Raw genomic sequence first — 10,197 nt, forward strand, 5'->3', positions numbered from 1 at the left:
CCAAGGGTAGAGCCACCCTTAGGTCAGTAGCCCATTGGCTACTGACCTCAAGACCCTTAAAATGCCCCCTAAATACAGCATTTAGGGGGCAGACCTGAACCAAGAAAACAGATTCCCGTAACCTACGAAGAAGATGGACGAAAGAAGACGCTCAGCAGAGGAGACTACAGAGAAGAACTGACTAGGCACTAGCCCTACCAGCCCATCGGTAGTGTCCAGAGATCCTCCGACAAAAGTCACCTTGTCCTGCAGCTAACAACCTCCAGAACCCTGGGAGGACTGATTGCCTTCATCAAAGTCCGGATCCCCTGTGAACAGCAGCTCTGTTCAAAAGAAACTCCCAAGACAGACTCTGAGCCTGCTGAGAACAAAGAAAAACGATGACTGGAACCATCCCTCCAGGACTCCCCGACATCACCTGCAGCCTCTGCACACAGACCCCCCCCAACCAAGAGTGGCCCGGTAAGGTGAAATCTGTCCTCAAAAGATACCCCTGCATTCAGCCGCCCTGTGCCTTGGAGAAGAGAACCTGAGGTGGTCCTACGTCCCCAAGTGCCTCCAACTTACCTGCCCAGCTGTTGGTTCCTCTTGGAAGAATTCCTGGACCGAGCCTGCAGCTAAAAACCAAAACCGACAATCCCCATTGAAAACAACAGGGCACCTGATGCTAAAACAGCACCCTGCACCTGGCCATCCCTGTGGGTGCACCTTGTGTGTTAACACGGATTCCCCTTTGCCGTGAGCCTAAGTCCAGGACCTTTGCTCCCACAATCCTGTGGCCTGCTCGTGAGCAGCCACCAACCGGAAGCCCCCCTGATCCCCATTGGATAACTCTGGGTATCAGCACTCTGCATCCGGCCACCCTAGTGCTGCTGAGGGTGTTTTGAGAGTGCATCCTCGACCCTGAGGGAATCCCGGTTCTAACCCAGAATACTAACTCCAAAACCTAAGTACTTACCGTCAAACCGATAACACTGTTTTCTTACTTACCTTTTCTCTAGGAAATGTCCCAGTGTGATATGTAGGCATTTCACACGTAGTAGAAAAGATAACTTAAAAAGTAATCTTAAAAGTAATGTACAAAGTAATCTCAAAAGTAATTGTAAAGTAATTTTGACTGTTGATTTACCTGAAAACAAACCAATTGCATCCAACTGCATTTCTAGTATATTCAACTGCATCATACCTGCAAAGTTTTCACTTACCTGCAACAGGTCTTGCTTGGTTCTAGAAATAAAATAACTAAATAATATATTTACACATACAAATTGGTCTGAGTTTAGTCTTTGAGTGTGTGACATAATTTCTTGCCTGAGTGTGTACAATAAATGCCTAATACTACCCTCTGATAGAGCCTTACTGCTCGCCCACACTGCCACAAATAGAGAGTAAGGTATTATCTACTTTTACCTTTTCCTACCTTTGGGGTTTCACTGGACTCTGTACACACTATATCTAACTTTGGTATAGTATATACAGAGTCAGCTTCCTACACCCAGATTCCAGAATAGTTTTTAGTTCTAAAAACTATTGTCTTGCAATATAAGAACATTGTCACACCTATACATCAGTCAAGAAAATAAATGAAGAAATGCATTTTGGCATTTTAGCAGACTGGGTGTAAAATTGTTTTGTGCCCAATGGAAAAATGCAGCTTGGTGAAAACATTGAAAAAAATAAATAAATAGTTCGATGATAAGGTTTTTCATTAGGATCAACATCAGTCTTTTCCATTCAGCATCAGATTTTGTCAATTTTCTTAGTCGAATTGTAGAAGAACCAACTTTAGTTGACCATAGAAGTTGTTGCTACAGCAGCAGGATCACAGGCAGTGCACAAATGGTGGATGACATGAATTGGCACCATTTGATGGACAAGATCGTGAGGGTGCTTTCATCGGTGGTACAAATGACATCAGAAGTACAAGTTAATCATCAGGAAACTCTTCAAAGGGTGGAGCCAGTCTATGATAATGGGTATCTTGCAGCCTAGGCAGGTGGATTGCTCAGCAATACTTCTGGTGTAACTGCAGCAGCTGCAGGAGCCCTACCATTTGTGGGTAAGCCTTTGATGGTTGCTCTAGATGTAATTCCATGATGATTTCAAAAGTGCAGTTCTTACACCAAAATACTGGTCTCACTTGCACAGCATCCATTTTGTCAAAGGACAAGATCCAGCTCTCACTTATTTCAGAAAGCCAGATATGTCCCACATAGTGCACTAAACTTTCTCAGACCTTATGTTCAGCTGGAGATGTGTATTCTATGTTGTTGAGAAGTTTAATTAGGAGGATGATGTCAACACCAGAGCAGATGTTTAGAAGGATGTTGGAGAGTTCTCCACAAAGACTTCAGTAAAAGGAGTGAAAAAATGAGGTAATCCGTCAAAATACAGCTCTAAATCCAGTCACCAGATCCGGTGTTCTTAAAAAAATAAATTGCATAATACCAGTTGTACTAGATGCGTTGAATATTGTTTGCAAAAAGTCTACAAAATCAGTGGGATATTGTGTTTGTAACAGCCTCTGTATCTTCGAAGCAGTTCTGGTTGTTTGCTAGTTGCAAGGCTCAGCACAGATGATAAAGGCACCTAATTTTGTCAAAATGCATGCCCTTTATATCAATTCTAGGCCAAGGGACACCGTTGATTACATGTTAAAGTGGGGGGGGGGTGTTTATATGTATATTCTTTAACGCTATATTGTTTTAGAAACTGCAACCCAGCTGGTATTGGTTAACATTATATACAAACCATTATTTAAAGTGCATGATGTACTGGGATGAATGAAATGGGAGTTACTGATAAGACACAGCTTAACCCTGGCTTCAAAGGATTACACATTGCTTGAAAATAAATGGAATTGCACAGTAGTGACTGACCTAGGGTATTTCTGAAGTTAGAAACACTTATAAACACAGGGTTGTCTTAATTGAAGCACATGTGGGGAAAAAGAAAATTCCACGAATAATACAAATATGCATTATCCATTTTCTCTTACAAGCCTAATGATTTATATTTCTGGCACTCATGGAAGTGAAACATTGCAATTGGAAGGAAAATGGCTCTGTGAATAAGCCATGTGATAAGTCGATTTTCATGAACAGAAAATGGGGATACTCCATGTATTTGATAATTAATAAGGTGTCGACGTATTCTTTATTAACATTGTCTTTTGTGTCAATGTCAAATTGTAAGGCACAAAAATGGCTGTTCTAACGTTTGTAAAGCCAAATACTATAGCGCCTAATTGGCCCTGGCCCTATTGTAAAATACCTAATTCTCATTTGCAGAGAGCTAATGCTGGGAACAATATATTATTCAATGAATACACTCTTTTAAAAGTGTGTGCATGCCATTGTCTATAACTTTAACAACTACTTGCATATTTTTCTATTAATTGGTCTAATTTTTTTGTTCTCATTCTGAATATTTATTCCATTCATTGAAAGTGACATATATTCCTGTAGCTATAAATGATTTACTTCTAGCGTGTTGTGGTCCCAGGAGGAAATCAGAAAAATACATATTTCTCCTTTGCAGCCAGTAGACCTGACTTTGCTAACCAACGTTGGCACCACTTACCTACATCGTACGTAGTAACAAATACGAGTATGCGTCTGTGATATCGGGGCGATTATCTTTTGGACCAGGAGTGTTGGAAAGAAATTTGTGTATGCAAGTATTAGCTGGGCCATAGGGCTAAACCTTCAGGAGAAAATAGGAAAGAATCATACGTTTCTTTCTGAATCATATTATTTAACTTAGAGTCTGCTGTGTTTATTTTCATTTGCCGGTTGGTGAACACTGTTGAGTCAAATAATTTTTGGGGGTATAATGTATGTTCGGAATAGGGCTTCTTTGCCTTGAACTTGTCTATATTTGGTTCTCCAAATACTTTTCTCATAAATATTTTATTTTTAATACTCATATCTCTGTAAGGCCAGATTCTGATTGAACTCCTCTGAACAAATTAGTTTGTTTGTGGTGATTGGGTTTTTCAGGAGTTATTCTAGATAATGTGAAAACTAGAAAGAGGAAGGGTGGGACCATCCCTCACTATGGATATTGGGGAATTTCTTTAAAAAATATGGATGACTATTAGGTGACGGAGCCTCACAATGCTTCCACTGTGTATAATTGTATATCAATCTGCGATAGAAAATACAATGTATGTAATGGTGTGCATAATATTCACAACAATAAATGTCTTTGTACTTTAGTGCATTCAAAAAAGGATCTTCTTTATCGAGGGTTGTATAGGCCTTTAAATTAGACATCATGCATTTTACAGTCTTAGTGCCCCAGTTGTCTGAAATAGAACCAGGAATATTCATACCATTCATTGAAACTTTCAAAACAAATGACAATTGCAATGTCTCAGTGGGTCCCATAAACTGATAAGGAACCCTGCCCTCAGGCACAGGATAATCTCGAATGTTTGCATCATAGAGCTCACGTCAGTCTCTGTGGGTAGAAAGATGCACTTATAGTTCTCGAACCAGAGGTTGCGGTACAGTTCTTTCAGAGACGTAGTGTCCATTTAGTAGTAGCAGAATAACAGTCAGCATCAAAACACACATGACGAAGAGAAACACTCATGTAGCAATCTAAATGTAGAACCACAGAGGTATTAAGTACCTATCACCAAACCATTGAGAGGCAAGAATAAATCAGTGGCATAAAGTGACTGGGGAGGGTGCTGAAAAGTAATCTGTGCAAAACTCAGAGTCATTCTCATAACACATTATTTCTCTTGTTTCATGAAGAGGCATCATCTTGATTGCTTTGCTTCATGTGGAATTTCATAGCAAACCACATCATTGATTAGAACATTTGAAACTGTAGAAATTGCAGCATAAAATCCATTCATGAAATTTGTTGTTTGGAATAAACCTGGAGACACAGTAGTCTTTAACCCCTTCCCTGCTCATGACGGAACCACTCCGTCATGAGCCACGGGCGCCGTGTGCTCATGACGGAGTGGTTCCGTCATGCTGCGGCCGTTGGCGGCTGCTCCGCCGACGCGGCGCTGATTCCCCGCCTGTGCGGGCGATTAGCGCGAGTGGGCGGAGTCGTGACGGAACCACTCCATCATGAGCACAGCGCGCCCGTGGCTCATGACGGAGTGGTTCCGTCACGAGCATGGGGGCGCCGCGCTGCCCCCAAACCCCCCCCAGCGCCGCGGCAAAATTCGTGCCGCGGCGAAGGGGTTAATATCCCTGACAGGGTACTCAAGCTGCTGATCTTACTGCACTCTTAAAGTAACATTTAATTGAGAGTAGGGAAAGGCTGCAAGGCTCTTCTCTGAATTCTTCTTGGTGTCCAGGACGGTCTGCTGTACAGGATCAGCCGCATGTAGCTTCTTAATGTAGTCAATAGACACTTGTTTGTTTTTCTTCAAACCAGACAATACGTGCAGGATTACTGCTTGTGTTCCTTTTATTCCACGAATTGGAATGGGTGGTCTGTAGGATGGTGGCCCAAACATTTGTTTATCAGGATCTTCTTTCAAACTAGATCACCTACTTGGGGAACCCATGCATCAGCAGCAAGCAATACCTTCAATTTCCCAGTAGCAGTTTCAGAATATTTCAGATTAGATAGCTTCTCGCTGGCTTCTTGGATGTTCCAGTGAAATAGTTAAGCATTGGTCCAGGTCAAATTCTATTTCTTCCGCAATCTTCCCAAAATTATCTATCAGGTACATACATAGATACTCTGAAGAGTAGTTTGTATGGAGTACGGTTACCCAATGGTCTTCTAGACACGTTATTTAATGCTCCCTGAACGTCATACAGGTGATGGTACCAACAAAGTCCTGAACTGAGCACCCTAGCAGTCGGGGCTTGATTAATCGTTCTATTAGCTTGCTCGATTAACCCATTGCTCTCCAACCAAAATGCACTGCTGAATTGTAGACATAATTCTAAAGCAGACATAACATCCCTGCAAACCTTTGAGGCAAATGCAGGGCCATTGTCTAAATGAAAGATATGAACTACTCTCATTGACACTGCAAGCCCTTTATGACTGCTCGAGCAACAACATTTCTTTGTGCCCAAACCCACATGAATCAAGAACATGAATCGATTGCTACCAATATATATTTATACCGGTTAACATAATTCATAGGCAATATATGGTCCAAATATAAAATTCTGAACGGAAGATTGGAGACAGTAAGGGGGGGTTGATTGAAGTTTGAATCTGTTGACAAATACTGTATTATCGTACATAATCTCTGGTTTGTTTAGGTAAACATAAGAATTGGCTGTTTAAAGCTGGAGGCTATTGTCTCCTTCTTGCGGTCTTCCTTAGGCATACTGGTAAGTCCTGAGCTAGGGCAACCAGGTGAATTATACATTCATGTAAAATTGCATAAACCCAGCCACCAGTAGTGTTGCTATGGCATTGAGACTGTGGCACTCATCTCACCATGATCCTATATCCCACTCTGAAATGAAAGTAACTGGAGGCTATCTGAAATGAGGGTGTAGTGGTATCTAAGAGGAAAGCAGACTGCTGGTGTTTCACACTTTACTTTTGTTTGTATTGCTGCTAGTATAGCTGTGTTAATCCTTATTTGATATCTGGCTATGACTGCTAACTTAAAAGTGTGCGTCACATGGCCAGTAGAAGCTTGTCTTGTAAAACAGCTACCTTACTATCTGACTTTCCTTGAAGACAAGTGCAAATGCAATAAAAGTAAATTGCTGTTTTAGCTTTAAGTGTAAATTAAATTGTTTGTTTGATGCCATGTTAAGAATTAAATTTTCCAGAAAGCATCGTCATGTGCAAGATTGGCCAGAGTATAAAAGCTGACATGGAGAAGGGACTTCCTAACACTCTGGTCAAAACGTGTTGGTTGTTGGAAACGCAATACCATTTTATTAATATTTGCTTCTGGAGTGCAGTGGATACAGGGAGGCTTTATAGCATCCATTTTAGGGCGTACTCATTCCTCACTCCTCATCCATCATCCCTACTTCTCTTCCATCAGCCCTACTTCTCTTCCATCATTCCTACTTCTCATCTCTGCTTCTCATCCATCATCCCTTCTTCTCATTCCGCATCCTTGCTTCTCATTCGTACTTCTCATCCATCATCTCTACTTCTCATCCATCATCCCTGCTTCTCATCACTCATCATGTTTGCTTCTCAACCCTACTTCTCATCCACCAGCCCTACTTCTCATCCATCATCCCTTCTTCTCTTCCATTATCCTTACTTCTCATCCCTCATCTCTGCTTCTTATTCCTACTTTTCATCCATCACTCATACTTCCCATCCATCATCTCTACTTTCCTTCCATCTTTACTATTTTGCATCCCTTATTTCTATTTCTCATCTATCATCCCTACTTCTTATCCATCATCCTTACTTCTCACCCCTACTTCTCATCCATTATCCCTACTTCTCATCTATCATCCCTCCTTCTCATCCATCATCCCTAATTTTCATTCCTATTTCTAATCCATAATCCCTACTTTTCACCCATCGTCCTTACTTCTCATCCCTATCTTTCATCAATCACCCCTACTTCTCATCCATCATCCCTACTTCTTATCCATCAATCCTACTTCTTATCCATCATTCCTACTCCTCATCCACCATCCCTCAGTCATACCAACACACTTTCAACAGTCAATCAGAGTTAAGAAAAAGGGCTACACTCTATTGGTCTAGCACCATGGGTACTCACAAACATTTTCCCAGGGGCCTCAAAGTAAGGTTTGTGGTGTGCCCGAGGGCCACATTCATAACTCATGGTGGCAGTGGGGCTAAATGTCATGCTGTATCTGAGTCATAATCTTTCAACCACACCTTGGGGTAAGCCTTATCTGTTTGCTATCATGGGAGAGTCAAGTGTAAAAATGAAGTGTATTAATTAGTTAAATTGAAACAGAATTGCACAATGTGAAACCATAAAACCGGGATGAATCATGGCTTCCCTACTTGACCAAATTGTGTGATCCTAGGCAATTGTCTAATTTCAATTTGCCTCCTTTTTCTTCATTTTGATATATAAGAGCACCTTGAAATACATGTGGTCAATAGATATGCTGTATAAAACTTTCTCTTGTGTTTGATGTATTAAACTATAATGTTGTCCATCTATAATAACAACCCAGACCACCCAGAGGGTTCCTTATGATAACGGACTTGCCTCTTAGTTCAGTATTGGCATTGTTACCAGGTTGGAGAGGAAGCATGACTGTGTTCATTTTGAAAAATTTCACTTAAAAAAAATCTGATAGCACTGATATCATCTGATGTACTAAGGTGAAACTCATGTTCATGAAATACACCATTTGTTTTATTTTGAAGAGACTTTATTTTTACATGTTTGTTGAAAAATACCTTAAAATGAATGTGCTCCTAAAGTTAAATGGTGCAAGACACCTTATTTATTTCAGTTACTGTAAATAAACACTTGCCTGTTCGATTAACATCTTGATGAGGAATGTTGGTGTTCTCAGCAGCCCAGTGCGACCATTCAGCTGGTGGCCGCATGTGAAGGTGAGGAGGGCTGCACATGGCCCCCGAGCCGTGCTTTGAGTATCACTGGTCTGGCCACTGAATAAAACAGCCTGATGACAGAGAAGAGGAAATATAACAGGTGTTTGCTTCCAGTGAATCCAAGGCTATACAGCATTTCATTTTATTTGAGTGAGTGTTTTTCTGTTTACAGAACTCTGTAGAAACCTCTGATGTAGATAAAGTGTCTGATGAATTGTATTACCCTGTGTCCAAGTGCTGATTTTCAATATTTTCTTTTTTACAATATTAAACTGAAACCAGACAAGGTTTCTGATGACCTGTATACCCTTGTTTCCAATTGTTGATTTATGGCCCAATCCAGGACCATTGTCTTTCCCATAACCATCAGGGCGTTCTGCAGAGACCCATTTAAATAGAAAAACACTGAAATAAAATGAAATGTGTACAGCCTTGGATTCACTGGAAGCAAATTGCACAGTATGCAATGAGAAGGCAGTTTTTGCTGTGGCTAGACCAATAGAATGCATCCCTTTCTCTTAACTCTGATTGGTTGGCAAAAACCAACCAGTGTGTTTCACAACATTGAAAGTGTGTTGGTATGATTAAGAGCTGAGGTATGAGAAGTAGGGATGATGGCTGAGGACTAGGAATGATGGATGAGATGTAGAGATTAAAAGTAAAGGTGATGGATGAGAAGTAGGGATGCGAAGTTGGGATGATGGATGAGAAGAAGGGATGAGAAGGAGGGATTAGGAATGAGAAGTAGGGATGATGGAAGAGAAGTAGGAATGACAGAAGGGAAGTAGGGATGACTGATGTGAAGTAGGGATGATGGATGAGAAGAAGGGATGAAAAGTAGGGATGATGGATGGGAAGTCAGGATGAGAAGTAGGAATGGTGGATGAGAAGCAGGGACAAGGAATGAGAAGTAGGAATGACAGAAGAGAAGTAGGGATGACAGAATGAGAAGGATAATGGAGCAGACGTAAGGAATGAGAAGGAGGTGTGAGAGTAGGGATAATGGAAAAGAAGTAGAGATGATGGATAAGAAGTATGGCTGATGGAAGAGAAGTAGGGATGATAAATGAGAAGTAGCAACTTTTAAATATTGATGCAGAGCATTACCCTATGAATTGTATAAACTGCAATCAATGCTCTGCATACTTTTAGACTGTCACCATTAATTTCTGTTCTGTTGATCATGTTTTCAGGCTTATCATCACAGTGAGTGTTCACTTTCGCACACTTATATATATGTACAAAGTGCCATGGGCATCATTTCTTGGGTGAGAGTCACACTCTCAATAAGTGATTGATTGATTGATGCTGTACTTTGTGCAAATATATAATACTTACCCCTGTCCCATTGGGCACATAGGGTGTTCCTTGTTATTCACTTAGACACTCTTGCACACTTAGCACTCATACTAATTGTCTTTGTATTTCTGTTTGACAAAAATTATTTTGTCCATAAAAAGTTATTTTTCTGAATTCATTTTATACACAGTGTTGCATGTATACAAAAGCATGTATACAAATAAACACTTGGTATTAGCTGCAAACTGCTTGCTTTTGGCGAGCCCCCAGACAACAGAGGCGAAATGGGCATTGTCCTCCTTGTGGTGTCCCCATGGAGCTCGGATCACTGAGTGAGAATCGCTGAGTTAGCAGATTTGGTCTCTCATGGGCCCGTGG

Source organism: Triturus cristatus, chromosome 4_2 (assembly GCF_964204655.1).
Source record: "Triturus cristatus chromosome 4_2, aTriCri1.1, whole genome shotgun sequence".
NCBI classification, from domain to species: domain Eukaryota; kingdom Metazoa; phylum Chordata; class Amphibia; order Caudata; family Salamandridae; genus Triturus; species Triturus cristatus.